General features: G+C 40.5%; 1 protein-coding gene across 1 annotated transcript in view; it reads right to left on the minus strand.

Annotated features, from left to right (window-relative positions):
- The window catches only part of LOC100691113 (glucosidase 2 subunit beta), a 157,914-nt gene that overhangs the window by 107,579 nt on the left and 29,361 nt on the right, over nt 1–20,974 (minus strand). The gene's annotated exons all lie outside the window — the stretch shown is intronic.

Here is a 20,974-nt window from a genome sequence, read left to right on the forward strand (position 1 = left end):
GTACAGCTTTCAGTGTTTATTCATCTGAAACAGTGTCCCCTGGAAGCCATTTTGGCAGCAATGCATCACAGCAGGCGCTGACCTTTAGATGCTATGCACAATTAAGCTAAGCTAATAAACACAACTGAGCATCTGGACTCGTGGAACGGAAGGCAGGTGGCTGTGAATCACGCTGGACACGTGAATGGCATAAAGCTCACTTGGGTGGTGTTTTCAGAGCGAAAACTGAAATGTGTTTGTTATGGAGGAAATGAGCTGAACTTCGAGCTTTGTCTGGTGCTTTAGAGGCTTTCTGATACTCCTGACGGCCTCTATGCAGAGTACAGAATCGTCCACGTGCTCAACTGAAGCCGTCCTTCACTGAAACAACATACAGTAACCTTGCCTTGACAGCTTAGTTAGTTAGTTAAGGTTTTAGTTAATGGTTATTGTAAGAAATGCATCGGGCAGTCTAGACATTAGCATTGTGTAAGAAAAGAAAACCTGGCAAGTCTATTTTTCTCTCAACTTTTTGGCTTCAATACTATTCATATTGTCAGTTACCTCGTCATATTAACCACGACAAACAGATGCACTGACGAAGTGTACGCGTGCAGGAACACAAGTGCCTGACTTTTGCCATTTTCAGAAGTTGCCCTTTCTTGGCACACACCGGGTAATGGTCTTCTACAGAGGCATTTTCACCACAGGAAACACTATATTTGATCTACGTGAAAGCGTTTCCTGCAAAGCATGTAGGAGGCGGTGCATTTGCTGCCAGATCCCTGGTACAAAATCTGCGTAACATCCAGGTGTGCACGTGTAAGAATAGCGCAGGTAGTCAGATTAATTCACAGCACACAATTAGACAAGTGTGGGGACATGATTTTTCCTGCCTCTTACAGGAAAAGTGTCTACCCACTAGGTGGTCTGAACTAAACACAGTTGAACAGAAAAATGTCCTATCATGTGCAACATGTTTTCTTCTACTTCTTCTTTCAGCTAATCTCTTTAAAGGTAACCACAGCGGATCATCTTCTTCCATGTCGCCCTTTTCCCAGCATCCTCCTCTGTCACACCAACTCTCTGCGTGTCCTCCGTCACTACATCCTCAAACCTCCTCTGAGGTCTTCCTCTTTTCCTCCTGCCTGGCAGCTCCACATCCTTTGTTCAATATATTCACTATCCCTCTTCTGCACATGTCCATCTCAGTGTTGCTTCACTAACCTTTTCCCTCAAACAATGTGCTCTCTGACCTCTCTCCTACACAGGTATGAGCTACAAGTGAGGTAGAATAATCTGACCTGAGAGTCTCAACATTTTCAGAAGTTCATGTGTAGAAACATCTAGATCCAGGGTTCTCAAAGAGTGGCGTCCAGGCCATCAGTAGCTCCCAGTAACAACTTATGAGCCCCATGATTGCATCAAAGTAGGAATGCACATAACATTTATCCGCGCTCTATATGCTATCACGTCGTAGCGCGTAATCAAATTCAGGGAAAGTATCTTTCCACTTCAACACCTTTCCATTAGTCATCACGACAGAGTAACCTTGAAACGTAATAGCGAGACGCCCATTACATTTCCTTCCACCAAATACAGCTGCACAAAGAAATGTAAGATTCATGGTTATGTGAAAATTCGCCAACAGTTCTGAGAAATAAGCTCCACACTTCATATAGTCAAACGAACGCACGGGCTGATGAATCAGTATGCAAAGATATTGCCTTACAAGAGAAAAGAGCTCAAATAACATGGTTACATACTTTGCTATGTTATTTGATAGATCCAGCCGGTCCCAGAAGCACAGTTCTACAAATACCATTTATATCTACCTGGCAAGAGAATATTGGGTTTCTAGTCAGAGTTATGAAATGTATCACCTTGCAAATATGTGAAAAGAGCACAAACAAAAAGATGAGACATCCATTACCATGAACCCACACAACTGAAAATATTACCACTCCCACGCCGTATTAGTACATAAGGCATAGAGCATTGTACACATGCATGAGTAGAAAGTCACACAGGTAATAAAGCTGCAGCTACTTTTGTTAGTTTGCCTGTAAGAGTCCCTCCCCCTTAATTTAGGCTTTTATCCTTTGCTCAGTCGGGTACCCGGCAACAAATACACAGACACAGCACGTTGTTCAGACAGAGCAGTACTTACAAGTTAGGCGCGACACCAGCTTCCACAGTTAGCATGGTGAAACTTTCAGCAGTACCACTTAATGTTTTAATTATCATTAAAAAACTGTGTTTGATCATCAAACTTTTATCAGTCACGGAAAACAGTGTCCTCATTTACCCAAAGGCAAGTGCGCAGGTGCAGCACGCAACGTGGGTTTGCTTTGAATCTAAAAAAACATAGCTCAAGGCAGTGACAGTGCTCCAGAGATTTCTCAGCCTTCTAAGAGGACCAACCCCTCTTTCTCTTTTCTCAGACTGTACATCCTCGATTCCTTTTCGCGTGTTTTTAGCCCTTGCCACCAGAGACGCAGGCGGGGGAGGCGGGGAGAGAGAGGAGTCGGGCAACAGGTAGGTAACAAAATGAGACATCCTTGCTTGGGAGCCATCATTTTAAAAGCAGTGTCAATTAAATGTGACATGTAGCACACAGCTGCATTGTGCTGTTTGCTTTTGCTTTTTTGTGATCGCAGATGTCAGATAGGCATGACAGTGTTTGTGACAGCATATATATATTTAGGCCCACTTTTAATGAAATTCCCAATGCAGCACAAAGTGACAGAAGTGTACAGACACACTTTTTTTATAATCACACACATATACAGTGAAGGGCAGAAAGTCTGACAAGAAAAGACACATCTGAAGTTTGGCTGCAAGCTGGAGTTTAAAAGAGCACTGAGGGCGACTTGAGCTAAGATGGTCACCCTGTCTGCAGACTGAAAACAGCTTCGTGGCCACAACCGCAGGCTTTAAAGGAAATGCAGGCTGAGTTCACGTTTAGCCGAGTGCACGATGTGGGGACTTTGGAGCAGGGGAAGAATGTCAGGGTTTGTCTCTTTAACTCGCTAACAGCTTGTCAAGTATGTAAGGGGAAGCTCTCGGTGTCTGCGGACTAGTTATGTACATCAAACTGCTTCTAAAATATCCTCAATAAGAGAGACACGCTGTAGACTCGGGGGTGACAAACTCTTTTTATGACGTGGGCCACAAACAGCCCACTTTGACATTAAATGGGCCGGACTGATGACACTCCTTTATAGAAGTTTAACTACACATTTAAAATCCCTGATATATCCTAATATAAGATAAAGAAGTGCAGCTCCAGCAGCATGTCGCAGTTTTTCTACCTGATGAAGAAATGTTGTTGCAGTAAATGAAAGAAATCTGTCAACACAAACAAATAAATGTGTGAAGTATGACTTTTTGTTTCTTTTTTTTAGACATCGAGAGATTCTGAAAATTCTACAGCAGACAGTAAAAAAACAGGAACTTTTCTGTCATTTAATCTATTACTTCATTACTTTGATGCAGTATGAATGGCAATGGGGAAGGCCTTCATCAGTAATAAAAGCTGGAAAATTTTCCAAAGCCACCCAGCAGGCCAGATTGGATTCTTTGCTGGTCCAATTCTAGCCCCCGAGCCTTATGTTTGACATCCCTGCTCTAGGCTCTTATATACATGTCAGTTGTTTGGGCTCCTTGTACTTTTGGGTACTTTCTTCTTGACACTCGATATGCAACTTTTTGTTTTGGTTACTACAGGTGTTATGAATAATTGCTGGTGATCCCATTCGACAGAGATGAGCAGGAACGTGGAATAAAGTAGTGAGCAGCAAATTGCCCGAGGCATCAAGAACACCGGTCATCTCAGCCGTTACTGCAGTGTAGGGGTGCACCCCCCCCTCCCGTCTCGCCGTTCAATCTGAAGCCCAGATGGGTTTCGCTGAAACCTTCCCCGGAAATAATCAGCTCCGACCATACTGGAACAAGTAAGTCTGGATTCCCGAGTTTAATTTGGTGATCAGAGATTATTCAGGCAAACCTTGAGTGATTGCATCGCACTGCTCTGTGAAATTACGCTATTATTCTACCCCAGCAGAGGGGGGGGGGGAGGAAATTCTACACTGTGAAAAAGTTATTGCCTCGCCTTTTGAGAAATAACACAGTTGTGTGGAAGATAAGGTGAAAATGACTCACAAATATGAATAATTCGGCAATATTAGGCTGAATTTCTTTTTTAATTTTCAAAATTCACTGCATGATCCTCTCTGTTAATCCAAGAAAATGGAGAGGGAATCAAGGGAGAGTGATAGCAGTCAACTGTGGGAAGAGACGGCAGCCTATTTGTTGACAGCTTATTAAAATGTAACTAGTTCAGGGGAGCTTTTTAAAAACTAAATGCTTGTTTACAGTAATTGTTACTTAAGCATCAATTGATACAGCTGAAGCTGATAAGCCATATAATAATCCTGCAATGTTCCAGGCTGATTAGACCACCTGAGGCACAGTAATTAGGTAAAGGATAATCAAACTTAATACTCTAAAGCTTTTTGACTAACTTCTGTGAGGCATGATATTTTAGAGACATACTGATGTAGTACAGTTTTGTGTTCATTCCAGTCGTTTCTTTGCTTATTCAAACTGTTGATTTTGAATTTAATGTTATCAGACTTCCGTAGGTTCAGCTTGGAAAGCGTAAATTGAGGGAAAAAATAGTACAAAGCAAAGTTTCTTCTTTACACTGACAAACTATTTTAGATTTATTTCATTTCCAGTTAACAGTCCTGATTGTTTGGGTTAAAAAAGGGTGCTAAGCTAATCACTGATTTGTAATTTAGTCAATCAACCCAAGAGTTTTCAGTATCTGACTGTTATTGACTGCAATTTGGTTTTAAAAAAATCTCTCCTATATATATATATATATATCTTTTTAGACATTACAGGCGATTCAAATACTCAACTTTAAAACTGAAGTATTGATCAATAGTGTAATATCACAGTATATATATACAGAAGAGCGCCTCTGAATCCACAACAAACAATGAAGCAGATGGGCTATGGCAGCAGAAGACCACACCAGATGCCTGTCAGGTAAGAACAGGATATATGCTGATATCAACCAAAATTGGACAACGGACAATTGGAAAAACATTGCCTGGACTGTTGAGCTTTGATTTTTACTGCAACTACAACATTCAGGTGAGACTTCAGTCCGATTTTGGAGTAAACAACAAAAAAGCTTCAGGTTGGTGTTTGTGGTGTAATGGAACGGGGCACAAACTGTGTGATGCTATCATGTTAACATGGACCAAAATCGCTGATGAATGTTTCCAGCACCTTGTTGAATCTTTTTATACTTTATTAGCTGTACCTAATAGTCCAGAGATGATCTTGGGTAAGGGGGTGGTCATAATTTAGAAACTGTGCTCACCAGAGATTAAATAAAAGCCTTCCGCACAATAGCAATGCTAACTAAATGTATTTGCTAGTGGCTCATTTTAGCACCCTTAGCTGTTAAAAGCTATATTTAGCTAGTTTTGCAAACTACTGTAAATCACATTGTTAGCATTAGCTATCCGAATTATCCAAATTCCACTTTAACATAAAAATGCTCTGACATAAATTAGATAAATAATATACCCTAAAACTAATACAGATGCTAGGACAATTGGCAAGGAGGCAACCCTGCACGATTAATTGTTTCCCCCTCCTCTACGCGCAGAGAGCATTAGAAAGGACAAGGTATTTGTTGCATGGTCTCCATGACCTTTTTCTACTTGCTAACACTTCACATTGACCAAAACAATAATAACCTATTCATTATGAAAAGAATTTTTAATTGAAGACCTAAAGTCTATACTGCACAATGGAAAAAAATAACCTTCAAACTTTAAGGCTATAGAAAAGTATTTTCTATACATCAGAAATATTGCATTTCTCTTCTGCACTAACTTGTCATCATCAGCCCACCTATGCACACAATTACACCAGGCATATTTCCAGCAAAGCCTGATTTCAAGCTTTAATCATAGGGAGAGAAAAAAAGGTGTTGTAAGATTCTTTAATCACGTTAATGAACAGTTCCTCTTTTCTTAAGATAAAAAAAGCCGGGCAGATGGATCGATATATAGCATCACATCAGTCCATATTCTCCTCAGTATCTGGGCCCGGGGAACATTTCATAAAGGCCATAGGGTCGGCTTATCACGGAGCTAAATGCCAATGTAATTATTAGTGTCTGGAGATAGTGGAAAGGGAAGCACATCCTGCGGCAGTACACCATATTTAATTAATAAATGTCACTCTGTAGAGGGAGTGAAGGGAGTGCGTGAGAAACGAGAAAAGAAGCGGGGAGGGAGAGAGTCAGAGTGACAGCAATACTGATCCTGACTTAAGTGCACAAGCAAACAGCCACATCTGGTACATGTAGAAATGCACTGGGTAACAAAACACAGGAGGCTGAGATTATACAAGCGCGAGAACAAGAGTCACATCAGGTCCAGTGTTAAGTCGCTGTTATAAAACATGCGACAACAAGCTGGAAGAAATACTCGGCATACCCTTTCTTTCACAAGCGCTTACATGTTGCAGCTAATTGGCGACACTGATTTGCAAATAAGGTGTGATGTTCTTACTGCAAACAGAACATTAAAGGTACGGGAGATGACTCCCGAGGTGGGATCACAGAATACTTCACTTTCTACATTTTCGCACTTGAACTCTGGACAACGTTGCAAGAATGAGGTCAGGAAATGGTTCAAACCTGCCCTTTGTCACATCTATGAAAGAAACCCAATTACCTGTAGCATACTCGGGGGTATTCGCAGGGTACAGACTAAGGAGCTACCTAACAATTATTTAGCTAATGTCATTAAGGAGCTTGGAAAGAGAAGCATCTGGACTTCTTTAAGTTGCTTGAAGACTTTTCACCTCTCATCTGAGAAGCTTCTTCAGTTCTAGGGTCAAATGGTGGAGAGTCCCAGATTTAAGGCCTATGGGAGTGGACATGAGTGGGCGTTAAGGCATCTGGGAAGGGATCTCGAAACTGGATTATATATGGCAGACAGTTGGTGTCGTAAACCACCGCCTCTGTTCAAAGATGTCGTTCACAGTGGACATAGATGGCTTCTTTCACTCCTCTTTCAAACCAGAGGTGAAACCAACTAGCTTTAAATCTCATAGGACCATATTGTCACAATAAAACACTTTGCTCTCAAGACTGCAGGCTTACTTCTGGTTTCTCCAGTTTCTAAAAGTAGAATGGGAGGCAGAGCCTTACAAGCTGAAGGCTCTGCCTCCCATTCTACTTTTAGAAACTCGAGAAGCTTGGAAGGCTCTGCCTCCCAGTGGAACCTGCTCCCAGTTTGGGTTCAGAAGACAGACGCTCTACTTTTAAGATTAGCCTTAAACTTTCCTTCTTGATAAAGTTTATAGTTAGGTCTAACTCAAATGTGTTTGAACTACCCTTTAGTTATGCTTCTATAGGCTCAGGCTGTTGAAGGCTTCCCATGGTGCACTGAGCACTTCTTCTTTTCACTCCTCGTGTGCTTACACACCACTGAAAACATTTCATTTAATACAAACCACACCTTAATAACATTTGATATTACAGGAAAATAAGCTCAAAACTGTTGACAACTTCTAATTATGAATATCAGAAAAATCCAGAAGGCATTTCTTTTAATATGTGTTAATCAAAAGCACAACAGTTTACTCAGTTAAATAAAATTAGCCTTACAACAAATTTGTGGCAGCAAATATGGTCAGAATGAAATGTAATGGGAGCTTTTTCAAAATATAATGAAGAAATATTGCTGTTAATGAATGTAGGTGCAAACTGAGACACAGAATGTCCATACAGAACCACTTTAAAGCAGCACTTGGCTCCCATTCAGGAAAGATTGTGATTTAATACAGAGCAAGCCCAGAGGAAGACACAACTTGTTTAGTGATTACAACTCTGTCAAAGCCACCATCTTGCTCTTAAACAATTTGCCTTTTGTGGCTAAACCACACAAAAAGATTCAAACCTCAGTCTTTGGTGTCAAATTCTGCCCCCTGGCCTCCGCCATCCACCAATCAGCGCACACAGCGGAAACACTTCCTAATGTGGAGGAAAATGTTGCCAGGAAACATAATTCAAGCTGCAGTTTTCCGTCAGCAATGTCATTGGGAAAACAAATTGGTATTATTAGTATTTCTAGGAGAAAAGGGTTGAAATTGTCATTATTAACACTTAATTCTCAGGAGGAAAGAAAAGGGAAAAAATCCATTCTGGTCTTCGCTTGCTCTCGCATGCCTTGCGTGATTGACAGCTTCATTAATTAGCTAGTTAGACTTGAAAGAATGGCAGAGTCCTAGCAATGAGATGAGCGTGGAATATTACAGGAGTAGACGGCAATTTAGCTTCATTTTTCATCATTAAAAGAAACTAAGAGAGCATTTGTATGCAGTAAACATTTCAGCCAGGCGTCTAGATATACTGAGCTTGGTAAACAACAAGTAATACACAGACTGGAAATAGACCTGTGTTTGGACATGTATGTAATAACATATTATGAGAGGTTAGGTTAGATTTGACACACTTTCTAACAATATTCACTTATATCCACTGTAATATACCACTATCTGTGTAGCAAATCAAACATTAACATTAATTTGGATCGGATAATGAATTCAGTGCTAATAGCGATTCTTTCCAATGTCTACCATTCATATTACTTAGCTCTCAGACACACAGGCCTAGAGATTGGCCGGCTAGATTACTGGGTTACTAGAGAAAAATGTCTGTTCCCAACCACTCAGCGAGTGATTTGTGAAGTTTGCCGGTTGTCACTAGGTGAAAGTAGTATATGGTACTGCACCAAAGACCGTATTGTGATTCCTTTGGTTACTATTTGTCATGATAGGTAGTTAAACTTGAAAAATGTTAGATGTGTTGAATGTGTTGTTTGTAGCACCAACATGCTACTTTTAACCTCCTAGGACCTGGCATCCACATATGTGAACATCACATTTTAGGTTGTCTAGACCAAAATAATAATTTTTGCTCTACAAAGACCTGATGTCCACTTACGAGGACGTTATACTGCCACTGCCCTATCGAAATTTAAAACGAATGTGGACGGCAGCCGTGAGGATGACACAGACTGCCAACAATTTAGCCAACACTGAACAGGACGGCTTAACAATTATCCTAAAATTTAAAAAGTCTAGCAAGTTTTTAGGATGTTATGATGCTTTTATAACACTTTTCCTATCTTATGTTTTCATAGGACTTCATTTTTATACAAGTTATGAAGTTTTTGTAACATCCCCCCAGGTCAGGAAAATCTATTGAACATTTTAAAACTTTTCTCAGAGCATTTTAAGTTCTGTGCCCTGATCTAATTTTATTTTACATAATTTTTGCTTTCCTTTGATTGAATTATGCATTAATATGCTTTTTGCCTTTGAACGTTTTCATTTGCTGCTTGCTGAGGCATTTTGTAACCCCGGTTCTGAAAAGTGCTGTAAAAATAAGCATTTATTTTGCTTACCGCTGAAATAAATGCAGAAGCTAGAGACGCGCGCACTTGTGCCACTGCTGTTGGGAAACAAAAATCCGAGTCCCCCCCCCGTCCTACTTTGGTGAAGGTCGAAGGGGTCAGGCGTCCTGTCTCTTTGCTTTTCCTGCTGTCTGGGACTCAGGCAGCTTGTCACGCAAGACGCCAGCTTCCATGTTGCACCCCTCCCAACCCCCCTCCGCTGCTTCCTTTGCCCCCTTCAATCAGCCTGGAGTGCTACCTGAGTCATGACTACACCTGGGACCCCCTTGCCTCGCTGTCATTGAATCAGCTGCTGACACCAAGCCCATATCCTGCAGATTTTGTTTTCTGCCCACATATTAACGCTGAGCAGTCTGCAGAATAGAAAAGTAGATGAGAGAAAATAGATCAAGGTCCTGGAAAGCCGCAGAAAAAAAGAAAAAAAAAAAGATGTCTCTAAATGTTTCTTATGCAACAATTTCTATCCCTCTCACACATTTCTTCTGAAGGCGACACTCCTCGGCACACAGAAGTGGGTATTCTTGTTTGGAAACAATAGCAGGCGTGCTTCTGAGGCAACTGTTAAGCTATTGCAAAGCAGATGCTTTTTTCTCTCGCCAATCAATTTAACACCTACACCTCCCCTCTCCTCCCTCACGCTGGCTTTGGCTCATCAGTTTTAAATGGCACAAGGCATTCTTGCATTGTTCTTTTGACTTACTCAGAGGACGAGAAATGCCTGCGCTGAAGTTACAGTCCTATCAAGACTTAATCACCAATAGGTCGGGTCAGCGCAGGCAGGAAACATAAAGCACAGCGAGGCAACATATTACAAAAATCATTGCGGGTGTGTGAAGACTTATATTTCTGAGTGTCTGTAAAAACGGGATAAAGGTTTGGAACCCCCCCCAACCCCCGCCCCTTCTGAATCTTATGTGAGACAGAATTGCAAAGGAAAAAGCCATCTGTGTCTGACTCTTATCCCTGGCTTCTCCAGAGCCTGGATGAGCCTGAGCCAGCAAATGTCAGTCGGATAAAGACCGAGCCTGACAGACAGACACAGGAGTTTTGTCATTCCGTGTGTCATCCCTTTGCTAGCGAGCCCAATCTTTGCCGGTCTCAAAAACCCCCAAGATGATGGGGGAAAGAAACATTCTCAGGGTGAACGTCAGGTTGTGTAACTCCTCCAAGTGCCACAGTAGCTGAAACGTCGAGGACACGAGCTATTCTGGTCCCCCTGGGGCCTTTAAGAGCTTTCATTATTGTCTTATGCGCTGTGCGGCGGGGTCACCATGGAAACACAAAACACATCAACAATTACACCACAAAGGATATGAGGTTCTTCAACAAGACGTTCTTCCAGGAGCCAGTGGTCTGTCTCGAGCACAGGATATTTGATGTGACTTGATATTTAGAAATACAAATGCAGAACTGTGCAGTTTATTTTATGATTTTATGATCTGCAGAATGAGTTTAAAACATTAAAAGTGAGCTTATTATTTAATACTATCTTTTATTTAAGTGCAAATGCAGTGCACTGAAATTATATACTCATTAAATCGCCTGGAAGTCTGTTTTTCAACTTAATAAAGATAAGTAAATTGTCATGAACAACTTAAAGTAAAGGAATACCGCACACTGGATTTAACCTCATTATTTTCTATGGATTTTGCATTAATTTACAATATTGCAATGCATATTAAAATTGAAACTTTTCTTAATAAAAGGAGGTTCGGTAATTTTAGAGCCTTGGGCACTAGTTATTGAAGGTTTTTTTCCTACATTGGTACTCAAAGAAAATATGAAATATAAAGTTATTGAGGTTTGTACGATATAGATTGCTTTGAATGAGTCACATTTCCAAATCCCAGTCTACAATCTCTAAAATAGTTTGGTAAAAAAAACAAAACAACTTATCACAGATTTTTTTCTACGCAGCCATTAAATCAATTGTGTCTTCATATTAGGTCTTTAAATCTAAGATTTTAGTAAGTATTCTATTAGTAGGCTTACTGCTCCCACAGAAAATTGAAATTGTCAGCCTACGCACAAGCAGCATTACTGTCTGTAACTTTATATTAGTTTTAATTTTTGCTTGTCACTCTCCTAAGGCCATACTAACAGAGCTGTTATAAGTTACTCCCGATGCAAACCCAATATTATGTTCTGCTTCCTAACGGGTGGCTTTGAGTGTGAAGCACAATGCAACACACTAATTGAGATGCATTGTCATGTACAGTACTTAGCGCTGTGCTGACAGCGAGTGTTCGTAACCAGCCTAAACCTGTACTTAACAGAAACTGATTTGGAGACAGGATGTACAGCCACGTAACTAACTGCCGCAACCAGTACAGAGCTCTTCTAAGAGTGGAAACCTATTCAGCTTGTGGCTTTTCTGTGGTTACACTACACACAAACACACCAGTGTTTGATAATGTAAGTAGTATCTCAACTAACTACCAGCCTCGAACACAATCAGCCGACATGACGCACAGCAGCTATAGTTGGGAGTGGGAAAGTCCAAAGGCACTTTTCTGTCATTAGCTAACCCTTTACAGTGTTACTTATTATTTAGCATATCCTCCTACTGGTAAAACATTCTTTTATGGTCTGGGATCAAATCATGTGCAAGTCAAATGTAAGACTTTTGAGATCAAATTGTTACCGTCATAAAATAAATTCAGAACCTAACTATAGCCCATAGAAAAGATGAATGTAGCCACGGTGGTGTTCCCCACTACACTTGAAACTGTCATTAACAAGTCTTGGATAACCTGCCTTTCTGACTCCAATAATGACCAAGATTTACAAAATGATCTTCATATTTTATTTAACATGACCTCAAACTAACAACCATAAAGTCATCAGCAAAGTGTTTTCTGAGTTTAAAGAGCAGGGCAGTTGAGGGCTGTTTTCCCATATACTTCATACAACCAGAAGCCGTTTTGCAACCAGAGGGGCCGCTTCTCAATAGTCACTAAAATTATTGCACATTTGAGACGCTTTGGCATCAGCTTGACTCTTAAGACCTGCCTGCTACAGCCATGTCATCTACTTGCATGTATTGAGCTTATTTTAGAAAATGTTTCCAAATGTCTTAATGTGAAATGACAACAAAAATGTCATTGCTTTTCAAAACCTTATCCACCTTATAGAACAGCCTGTTGTTTTCCTCTGTAAGCATCTTCAGTCATTGGCTTGAACAACCAATGGTGATCATGTCTCTCAAACCATTTCTCACAAACTTTCATTTTCTTTTTTTCTGACAACCAGAAAAACCAACCACTAGCATCAGGAAATTTTCAGGTTTAAGATTTATTTTAAGTATGAATTATAACTGTTAGCTAAGGCTTCAGTCATACAGGCTTAGAAACTGATCGACAACCATTTGGTAACCAACGGCTGCAAGGGAAAGAATGTGTATTTAGTGACCAGTTGGTAAGTGGTTGCTGGTAATCACTCTGAAATTAACTGCTAAGGCTCCATTCACGCACGCCTAGTGACTGGTCAGTGATTCACTGGCAACAAGCAGTGGTTAGGAAAAAATGTGCATTTTGCAACCAGTTGGTGTGTGGTTGCTGGTAATCGCTAATGAGAAACTGGTTACCAAGGGGCCTAATCCTTGTCTTGAAAGATGCTATATAAATACAGTTTTATTTACTTACTTTTATATATGGTGCTGCACCAGAAACTTCCATGCACTTGCATTGTTTGCCAGTAGTTTGCATGCAAGACGCTGACTTGTCTGCAAACACTTGCAAACTACTCAACAGGCAATAGTAAAACTTTCAATACTTTTCAAAGTTGCATCTTTTGAAATACGTTGGTAGCAGTGATAAGGCACAATTTATCTATTTTTCTATCATTTGTGTTGCAAACTTTTATTTTTAAAGTTTTGCAACAGCTTGGATAGTAAATAGCGAATGATTGCAGATAAGTTGGTGTCTTCGACAGTGGCAATTTGCGAAGAAATCACAAGGAGGTTTTTGGTGCAGCATTCTATTGACTGGCGATAACCAGTGACCTCCAGCAATTATTCACCAACTGGTCAGCAAGTACCATAGAGGGTAAAAAAAAAACCCTGAAACCCTGACGTCAACGCAGAAAGTGCCATAAAACTGCATTATTTAGGGCCACCAGATGGGGACAGCTGTTGTTGCTATAGGAAGTCTATGGGGAAACAGCTTTCTGACTTGACCTCAGTAAACACTTTTCTGCTGAATTTATGAGCTCAGTTACTTTTTTTGGATCATGCTGAATAAAAATGTCTACTTTGAAAATCTTGGTCATACCATATATTCAAATAGATCTGTGTTATGAAACTGCTCACTCATTGACTAACAAACTGTTAAGTCGCTGGCCAAGTTTCACAGTCAGCTCCACCCGTCCATCCATTTTTTTCTTTATAGCCAATTTGGTGACGGTGGAAAGGCTTCGAAAACCTTCACAAATAACAATCCAGATGCACTGCATAGTCTAAATACGCAGAGCAGAAATAACAGCATTGTGTGCCGCAAATTCTTGCAGCGATGCAACTGAATTCGAGGACAATGTGGTAATTTCTAAGACCTTTTATTAGTATTGTAAATTAGTATATCTAAATAAGATATTTTAAAGAGTTTTTAAAAACCCTGAACACAGTAAAAGACAGTAAATACAGTAATCAATGTGTTCACAAGCACAGATCATCCAGTTGGAAACAGAGGTCTATTGTCTTTGTACTCTGCTCACTGGCAACTGCAACACTAATAGTATTTGTCAAGTGGATAAAGCTGATAAAAATTCGAATGATTGCCTTGAGCTTGCTTTAAGGCTGGTTTGTCAGTACAGCTTGTAAGACAGCAGTCCCAGTGTTGGAGTCAAAGTGATACAAACACAGCTGTGTGATTCAAATATTTTAAATCTGACTCTCTTTTTTTGTATATATAAACAAAAACCACATTATTTTTTTCTTTTGCTTTTGTTAGTTTTTATATTTTGAGAGAGAAAAAAAAATGATTTTATTGTTTAAAAAAAAAGCAAACTGGCAAACAGATGCAGGCGGTAAACACATGGACTCAGGCACACAGATAGCTCTTGATATAAGACACCTCTGTCAAGACTTGTTGGATCTGCACAAAATGATGCCTCTTCACTTTGCTCCTTCCCTCTCTTGCCTTTGACCTCCCACTGGTTCCATTACCTGTATCACCCGCGCGACCTTGAGCGCATCCAATCTTGGCAGTTACATAACAAAAGACGAATGCGGAGGAGATTAAAGGTGCAGAGGGAGAGGGCAAGGCAAGAGATTGAGAAGTGTCAGGTGTGCAGCCTGAAACAAATAAAAAAAAAAAAGTCTTTCACAGTTACCAACTAAAATCATTCGACATCCCACCTTCCTTTGAAGACCCTCGCTGTCCTCCTATTTCAAAAGAACATGACACATTACAGCATTTTTTTTCTTTTCCTAGGAGGTAAGTTTTCTCTACCTCAGCTCTACAAACCAGATATCAGTCCACCTCTGGTTACAGCTTGTCATTTTACATTATATAACTTGAAAGCACTCCAGCTGGGGAGCAAAAAACACGTGATGTGTGCGATGGTAGATGATGAACGGTACGGAGAGGGGAAAGGTGTACACCAGCCTGCTACGGTATGACTTCATACATCTAGCTGGCTTTTTAACACGGGACTGTAAGTACTGTTTTGGATCCACAAGCGGAAATGGAAAACCTGTCTTCAACTGCTTGTTTACTACGAACGCATTGCTTGCTTCACCATAACGCAGCGTAAGCCGCGTACGGTTTACCTTAACAACTTTATAATCCCCAAGCAAACACTGCATGGGATGGTAAGCCTGTGCATACAATGACTGTAGGGATGTAGACCCACAGTGTTACTGTACACTTAACTAAGACCGGAATCCTAAGCACAGCTTAGGTCTGCAGATATTAGACTTCTAGTTTGTGCTCAGTGACGCAAGAGCACACATTGCTCCCCCCAAAAAAAGACATTTTGACAAAGTTAAATACAAACTGTAAAAACACAAAAGCTCCCTTACAGTCGCATCCAGATTCGAGAATCTCCTCTGAACACACACATTTAATCCTGGAATCACTGCAAGCTTATGAAACCACCATCCAAATGGATGAAAAAGGAAGTTCTTGGAGGCAGATGAGATTTTTCTGAGCAGGAGGGATCTCTCTCCTTTTCGAGAGAGGAGGGAGCAAGGCAAGAAAACAGCACCAGAGGCCCAGCCCATGACAAAACAAAGAGATTAAATGACCTGTGAATGTGACTTTCCATTTTGCCATCAGCTCTTGCTCAACTTAGAGGCCTGCTGCCCCCTTCTGGTGGCCAGGAAGACATCCCAGAGCAAATAACACTCTGCTTTCCTGTTCACAAGTATTCATATGCTCTTCCTGTTCGGGACTCTTCACTTGACCAAATGTGCAAAAACTGCCATCACGATGATATGCAGACCCCGGATGTAATAAGCCATTTGCACCTAGCACTGTATGAAAAGACAAAAGCAATTACACCCTAAATAGCCTAAACATGTATTGAGTACATGTCACAGTCTCTCACTTCACCAACATCTAACATACATTTAATAAGATATTATCTTGTGGATTTGAGATGAAATCTAAGTGAAATCTGCCCTCTTGACACAAAATACAAAAACAGAATGCAAACATGCCGGGCCCCCTCTGAAGTGAGATTTAAGCGTTGGCCGGGGCCAAATGTCAACCAGCTCAAACAGATGGTGTTAAGAGCCGAGCTGAGAGGCTGACCTTGGTTCGGGACTGACTAGGGGTGGAATGACAACGCAACACCGGCACCCGGTGTTTGTTTTCAGTGGATGTTGTGAACATCAAGAGAGCCGAGTGTTGTTGCCAAGATGGGGAGGTAAAGTCACGTCAGGGCTGCTTGCTTTGCTTTGCAGGTGCTTTTAGGCTCTGTGGGATGTTGTCAAGCTGCCACCATGACAGAAAAATGTTGGGATTGGATGAACAGCAGAGGGAATGTTTTTGATATTTCTATGGATAAACAGGATACACACATATATATATATACATATATATATATATATATATATATATATATATATATATATATACATATATATATATATATATATATTAGTGCTGTCAGCGTTAATCTTGTTAAAGTGACGTTAACGCCATAACCGCATTAACGGCGCTAACGTGTTAACGAGCTAACTGCGCTAACGCGTTGACGCTGAGCAGCCCCACACATGGGCCGCATAGATATATTGAAAAAACTTGGCCCAATAATTATTACACATGATTTATTTGTGTCACAATATTTCATACCTACAATTTTGATTAAGGTAAGTTTAGACTTTTTAATGTGTCTGATAATCATAAGTTAATAGTCTGAAATGTTGAAAATAATGATTAAATCTAGACATTTAATCATTATTTTTTAAAATGATGAAACAACCACAGAGATAAAAATCTTACTTGCAAAACTTCACAGGTAACCCAAAGAGCTCTGACGTCTTAAATGTTCCGTTTCCCCCCCCTGGTCGTCTACGCACCGCTACCTCCCAACTACACCACAGCAGCTACACCGTCATCATTTCTGCCTCGTTACCACCAAGGCAATGTCAGCTCGTCTACTAGGGAACCCTAGGGCATGGTCAATATTATAAAACTGTGAAACAAGCAGGATTTCCATACACACTAGGCAGGCCGTTATGGGGAAACCCCTGACCTTTTCCAGCTACACACAAAAATGTGAAATTTCCTCAACTTTTCTCTCTTATCACCACCAAACAGCAACTGACTTTTCTCCCCCCCGTTAAATCTGGGGGGTTTCTTTCGTCCTCGTGTTCAAAAGAAAAAGAAAAACATGTTATTTTCTCCATCTCTTTCCATTTCTGCTAGACTGAGTACGGGGCTTTAAGAGAAGCGAGTGGGTAGTAGATGGATAAGTGAAATTCACCTCGGCACAAATGTCTATAGCTTGAGAGAAGGCAATTTCCTCTAGCTCTAGTTCACAAGCACATTGCTGGAGTCCAAGCTTGGTTACACACTGGTGCTCCTGAAAATGTATTGTCCTACGGGTAATACCCAAAGAAATAAGAGTTCTGTCTGATTTAGTGCAAATGTTTCGGTTTGAGTATTGAAATCATTTCTGTTCAGACGTCGGCTGCATCTGACGTTCGGAGAATAGAAACAGCACAACATAAATCTCAGCTGCTTTTTTTATTTAACAACAAAAAACATTCTCCTTCATCAGCATGATTACCTTTCAAACACGAGTGGACCTACATTATCAGCTCTTTTTTTTTTCTTTACAGGAGTGGACGGCTATAACATAATGACAGAATAGCGACAGAGAGCCACTTCAGAATATCCCTTCTCCCTCCCGAGCTCAGCGCCTCCTTTGATCATCAAATTGTTCTCCTGAAAATCCTCTCTGTTCTTGAATTATCTGGGCCGCTGAAGTGGAAGTTGAATTTTCTGTGGAGACCAAAGCTTCTTAAGAGAAAGGGGAGAAGCGGGGAAATAAAAAGATGTGAAAATGACACAAATTGAATAAGCGTGCCAAAAACCTATACGGCCCCGACAGGAGAAAACTTATCAAGGTCTTCAGACGTTACAGCCGAGAACCGACAAGGAGGAAAGTTTTCTTTTGTCTTTGTTCATATAGAGGGAGGAAAACAGGTACTTTGGGGTTATTACTTTCTTTCTGTGTCTTGAGGAAACACATTTAGAGTACGCACAAGCTGTATAGTGAAGTAACGGCAACGTTAAAGTCGCCAGAAAATGTGTTTCTGAGACAGAAACACCAAAGAATCAATAAGAGGGTTTCAAAACAAAACCTTTTACTTAAACCCGCACCAATACACGCAATTAACTTTTAAAGGCACACCTGTTACTGCCCCTGGACCTTGATTAAGGTGCTAACGTGGGGCTGCTTGTCAGTTCTAATGTAAATTGCCCGGTAACCACTGTCAATGGCACCCTGCTTAATTTGCCCAGCTTGATCACGGTTTGTTGTGGTTGCAGTTAAGTACACATTTTCATATTCATGCATATTCAAACTGATTCATCCTCTTCAGATGCAGCTGAATTCATTAGGAATGTCTCCCCGTTAGCAAGCAGGGGAGAAAAAACGTGAGAAAAAAACCCAACAACAACAAATGAGCGCTGATTTTTTTGGAGTCTTTCATGTTGGTTAAAGCGCTGGAGCTGCTCGGGTTTGTTTTCCGTTGCATGCCGACACAACAAACGAATACGGTAGAATTTTACAGAGGCTAAAATTAGTAGGCCAAAGCAAAAAATACACATCGCCACCCCTTAAGGAGTGGAGGACAGTCCAACTCCAACTAAATACTAATTTGTGAAAATATCTGTAAACACATTTTCGGCCTAGTGAGAACCTACTCAAAGGCTCCTCACGCCCTGCAGTGGGAGAACCCAGCAGACGTGCTTTGATTTTTTTTTTTTTTTTTTTTTGTAATTTGCATGTTTGTTTATTATTGTGCATATGATTTACAGGAGGGAAAAGGCAGAGGAAAATTTAAGCGTTGGCCATTTTTGTTTACAGCCAGAGATTTTTGGTATGTGCTGCCTGGTACAAGGGAGGCTCAACAAGTTTAGAGTGAAGCAGACAGCCGTCTCGCACACAGCAGCTTGAGGGAAAATCACTGTGCGCTTCCTGTTCGGAATTCAAATGACTGTGGAAGGAACCCTGTTGTATAAGTGGGGGAAAAACATTGAACCAGTCAGGAAAGCGCACAGCTGATCGAAACCAGATAGCAAACTTGCAGACAATGCAACAGCAGATTAAATCAATATTTGATTTTTAGATAGCGCTATATAGTATACTAAGATAAAACTACTAAACTACTATTTAGACATAAAAGAGATATGTTCGATGGTGTTCTTATGCAATAGGCAGCTTGACAGGTCTGACATTCCTACCTACAGTCCAGATGCTATAAATACTCACCAGTGCACCAGCTGTGCACTGAGCCACAGATGAAAGTACTCCCAAGTAAATGCAGTACTTACTCCAGATGTTTTGGGAAACTACTTATGTCTTTTTCAAAAAAATTATTAATTGATATATTTCTAATATATTGTTGTAGTTTATTCACACTTACAAAATAGCACAACAACTTTCTTGCAACCAAAGGAGAAAAACTGATATTGCCTTGTGACTGCATTGAATTTTTTCACAAACGACGACTGATTGCAGGTAGCTGCAGTCTGACTCAGAATGATTTTAACGGCTGGCTGCGCCGACAGAATGGTGAAGGTTTGTAAATAACTGCAGTGCATCCCTTTGCAATGGAGGACTTTGGACCGGTTGTATTCTGGTTGTATTCTGATTTCATGCTGACTGTATTCCTATACAAGTGCCTTTGCTATCCTGCAGAAACTATGTCACTCTTTCTGGTGGAATTTCAGAATTTCTGTTATTAATTTATGAAGTTCTGGCTGGACTCTCAATGTAAGTATGAAGTATGATGATTATGGACTTTTTTGTATTTAGACAGCAACAGATTTGCAGTTTATTACAGTTAATTGCTGTATAACAGTTTCCATATAATTACCAACTTGAAACTAGTCAATCACAAACTGATAGCAGACTGATTTTATCTTATTGCCATTTTATCGCCATCCCGACACACCAAAGTTACTTTAAAGACAGCAACCAAAGACTGCGAGTGATAATGGACGTGGTTCCCATCTTTAAACCAACTAACGGAGAGAGTGCAATTGCAAATTTCACAATGTTAATCATTTTGTTTATGTGGCAGTCTGCAGCGTGACTTCCATAATAATAACTGATTTTTAAAACTGAGTCATACATATAACAAGAAACTTTACAGATTCACAGATTTTACTTCTGTCAAATCCCAAATAACACAGAGTGTGTATCTACATATGTTTGCATGTATATACACACATTATTATTGGATATTATTTAGATTATTGATTTGGTGTATCACATTCAGGTGAGGCAACTCAGCCTCATGTGAATTTCACCAACTTTTGCTGGAACTTTAGCAACACTGTGCAATGAGAAAAAGCAGGCTGTTTCAAGAGTCTGGATGATAAAGTGGTCGGTGAGAGCAGGTTAAGCAAGGTTGTGTATTTGTCAGTGAGAACTGGAGGTGAGATTTGAACTGCAGAAAGAGAGTAGAGGTCTGTGGCATAACTTCAGACTCTTTCAAGGAGCATGGAGGGGGGAAGAAAGCCTAGATTATACTCTGGCAGACATGGAAATGGACAGCTGGAGACATGTTGGCTGAGAAGTCATTCCTGCTTTCCTATACTAGCCCACTAGCCTGGAGCACCCGCAAAGTTGTAAGTGCACAAAAAACAAGCAGGCACGCGGACATCCCCATGGACGCTTGCACTCATCATCTTAGGATAAAATTTCTGTCACTCAGACTTGAGTGGACCCTGGCGGATGCGGAAATTCAATTCAATTTCATTCAGTTCAGTTTTATTTATGTAGCGCCAAATCACAACAAC

This window comes from Oreochromis niloticus, linkage group LG3 (genome assembly GCF_001858045.2).
Source record: "Oreochromis niloticus isolate F11D_XX linkage group LG3, O_niloticus_UMD_NMBU, whole genome shotgun sequence".
Classification (NCBI taxonomy): Eukaryota; Metazoa; Chordata; class Actinopteri; order Cichliformes; family Cichlidae; genus Oreochromis; species Oreochromis niloticus.